The sequence below is a fragment of the Corvus brachyrhynchos genome, unplaced genomic scaffold, assembly GCF_000691975.1.
Source record: "Corvus brachyrhynchos isolate BGI_N302 unplaced genomic scaffold, ASM69197v1 scaffold356, whole genome shotgun sequence".
Classification (NCBI taxonomy): domain Eukaryota; kingdom Metazoa; phylum Chordata; class Aves; order Passeriformes; family Corvidae; genus Corvus; species Corvus brachyrhynchos.
In genome coordinates this window covers 140,035-143,693 of record NW_008238648.1, presented here as the reverse complement: position 1 = coordinate 143,693, position 3,659 = coordinate 140,035, and positions in this window count along the sequence as shown.

Genomic DNA, 3,659 nt, shown 5'->3' with positions numbered 1-3,659 from the left:
GGGAGCAGCCAGATCAAGATGGACTCGTTTGTCTGGCGGGTGAATTCCCTCTGCAGGTCACGCAGCTCACCCAGGGATAGCGACTGAGTGATGATCTCCGGCTCTGTCTCTTCCACTGGGTACAAAGGTCCTGCTGCATCCTCGTCAGTCACTATGTGGACTGATTTGCTTTTTGATTTCTTCTTCTGAACGGGGGCAACTGCTAGTGGTTTAGGCTGTTCTGGTTCGGTGATGGTTTGTGTGGAGACGCTATTGGTGCTTTTGGTTTCTTTCTCCTCTGTGTCAGTCTGCGTAGACATGGATGCTGTTGCTTTGCTTTTTGTTCTTTTCTTCTTTGTGACAGTCTGTATAGACATGGTGTTTGTTGCTTTGCTCTTTTTTCTCCTCTCATCCTGAGGATGCTGTGCCATAGCTCTGATTCTAAGCATGGTGTACATGGTGCAGGCTGTATGGAGAAGACAAAGCAGAACTAACAGCAAGATTATGCTGTCTTCGACATCCAGAGGGAACTCAATATTTTCAAAAACTGTTGTGTCAGGCCTGAAAAGCTGGAAAAAAAAATTCTTTACTCCTCCCCTCAGGGGCTGGGTGTGATTGTTGAGGCCCCAGATGTAGCAGCCTAGAGTAGGACAAGCAAACCAAGTTAAGTATATATTCCGAATTATGTTCATTGCCTCAGAGGTTATCATGCAGTAGGCATAATAGACCAAAAGCAAATTTTATACCATACCCTGGTTTTAACAGGAGCATTACAACCGGCAGGTAGTTCCCCATGTGCAGAAAGATATAGAGAGCTAGGTACAAGACCCATGTAAGCATGTTGAGCATCATAGTGAGTTGATGGCTTCTACAATACAAAATTGTAATGCTGACTTTTCTCAGTACCCTGCCCTACATTGTGCGCCAAAATATGTACTAGTTTGAAAACAAACCAGTGGGAGGCACCAAGTCAGAATAGCAATTTAATAGGGAAATTAAAAAAAACCCCAGAAAACACTGGTTTAAACTGATAGAGTCAGGATACAACCTGACACCCTGTTAGTCAGGGTGGCGGTAGCAGTCCGATAAGATGGTGGCTGCAGTCCTCCTGAAGTGATGGATGTGGTTCTGTTGAAGCGGTGATCCTGTAGAACGGGTCTGCTCTTCCTTGGAAAGGTCCAGTGGTGGCTATGTAGCTCTTGTCCTATGGGAATCCAGTGGAAAAGGGGTGTCTGTGGTGTTCGGTCTGTGGTGTTCGGAATCTCAGATTATATCCAGGATGGAATGCTTGGTTCCTCCCTCTGGGTGGAGCATCTCACAATGGGATGATGAGTCATGAGGCAAGGCATTGATGGGCTCACTAACAGAAGGTAGTCCAGAAGGAGGAGGCAAGGAAACACTGCCCCACCTGGTTTCAACAGCTCATGAGGATGGTAATAGCATACACTGCAACCCAGGACACCCCCCCCTCCAGGCAGAGCATTCTTCTACCTCCCCATCTTATTAGTAATATCCCATTTAATGCTCAAAATTGTAGTTACTATGGTTATTCAAAGGCAGTGGCTAGCTGCCCTCCTCTGCTTTGGTATTTTAAAGTAGGTGTGGTGAGGTGTGAAACCTCAGCCCGGTGTGGTAAAGGTATGTCCATGCCAGGGAGGTGCAATGTTGCCCTGGTCAGTGCACTGTTGGTGGTGGAGCAGGGCCCTTCAGCTGTTCCTCGTGCTGGTGCTGGGCTGGTTGTTGTGTCTACTGCTAGTTGTGCTTTAAGATGACTGTATTACATCTGAAATGGATTATAACATGCCCATGTTGGCTTGATGGAGACTGTCAAACTGGGGATGTGTTTCCACAGTTGTCTGAAGCAAATGCAAGTTCATACTGCTGCCAGGAAGAGGCTCTCGCCTTCATTGGTGTTCTGCTTCAGACCTGTTGCCAAATTGTGCTGCTCATGGGTTGAAGTCAGCAAGATGAGGATATTCTCTAAAGATCTTGTTATATTTGGGTTGTTTGGGCTCTGTTTTCACAGCAGGCTGATCTTGCTATGCTGCTTCATCCCCCCAGGAGTGTTTAAAATATTTTTGTGCGTGCCTTTTTCCTTAAAGTACCCTTTTATCCTGAAAAACAAACATGGATTAAACAACAAATTGAGACCTAGTGGAGTTAACGTCTTAAATCACAGTGGGCTAATTCCAGACAATCATATGTGAAGTTATTAGCTTGTCTTTCAGAGAGGCTAGTGCTCTCTGTCATGTTCTCTATTAAGGGTGCTTGGTTTTATTTTTTTCATTGCTTATTGTGGTATGCTCAAATTGTGATGAATTGACTGATACTTTAATTGTTAAGTACCCATTCCTTGTGAATGCCAGTGAGCAGTTGGGTATTGAACATGTCCATATGATCACAACAGTGTGTTCAGTTTTCATCTGAGCATTATTGTGCACTGAACTCAGTGCTAACCAGCTTGCACCAAAGCTGCTGCCCTGACAAGTTGTGTGCTGAGGCACGTTCATACATTGGGGCTGCAGTGAAAGCACTTTGCTGCTTGCTTGCACATCTCCTTCTGCCCAGGTACACCACTTGTAGGTTGTCCTTAGTTCCCTAAATTTGCAGGTTTTACTTTCCAGTGTCATGGGACAGAAACCAGGCAGTTGGCTGACCTGACTAGTCAAGAGATCTGTTTCCAGTTATCATAGTAACTATCAGCCATACTTGTCAATTAACCTTGTGTCAGATGCTGTAAAAAATGAGGGGGAATAATAACTTTCTTGTTTCAAAGTAATTTTAATGATAGAGAATGAATTAGAATGGAAGCTGACTACCACAAATGGGATAGCACCGGTGGGTGGGTGTGGTTTGAGTTTTTTTTTGTTTTCTTTTGTTGCCATACAACCAAGGTATGTTTAAAGCAGGGTTATAGGTAGTTTTGTAAATAATTTCTTTAAGTATGAGGGAGAACATAAAAATATTGGCTACAAAGGTTGTATTTAAAGGTAAGGATCATAATTTTTCTATAAGAGAATGAGAGAGTAGGAAGTAGAGTGGGCATTGTCTATGACTTCATGTATATGTGCAGGAAAGCAGTTTAATTATAGAGAAGACAGGAACGGCCTGGTTTGTGAATGTGACTTTTTTGTTAGCATTCTGAGTGGGTATGAGTGGTTAAATTCTAGGCATCAAAACAAGACAGCAGATATTAAAAAAATTTAAGGAATGATCTAGCTGGAGCTGGAATTTCAGCAGAGTAGCAGATAGAAAAGTCTATATGTTAAATAACTGGGAAAAGCTGTGAGATACAGATGTTGTCTGGAAGTAGAGATCTAGACAGATCCCAGTCAGCTGACAAAAATGCTTTTTATCCACTTCATTTACCCCTTTACTGTAAAGATTGCAATAAATCCAATAATAGTGTATTGAAGCTGCTTTCTCAGGAGTCTGTATAGAGTTTGTGGTAAAGGCAGGAAGAGTTCAATCTACTACATTTGTATATTATTGGGGTATTGAATCAGTACCCTGCCTTAACTCTTTTTTTCCTTTCAGATTTTCTATTTTGTACATACATTATTTTGTATATACTGTATATGATGACTTCGGTGGGCAGTGAACGTACCCGGGGCACTAGGGACAAAATGCAAATTTCAACCTCTCAGCCAACACAACCACAGAAACAAGTAGTACAGGTA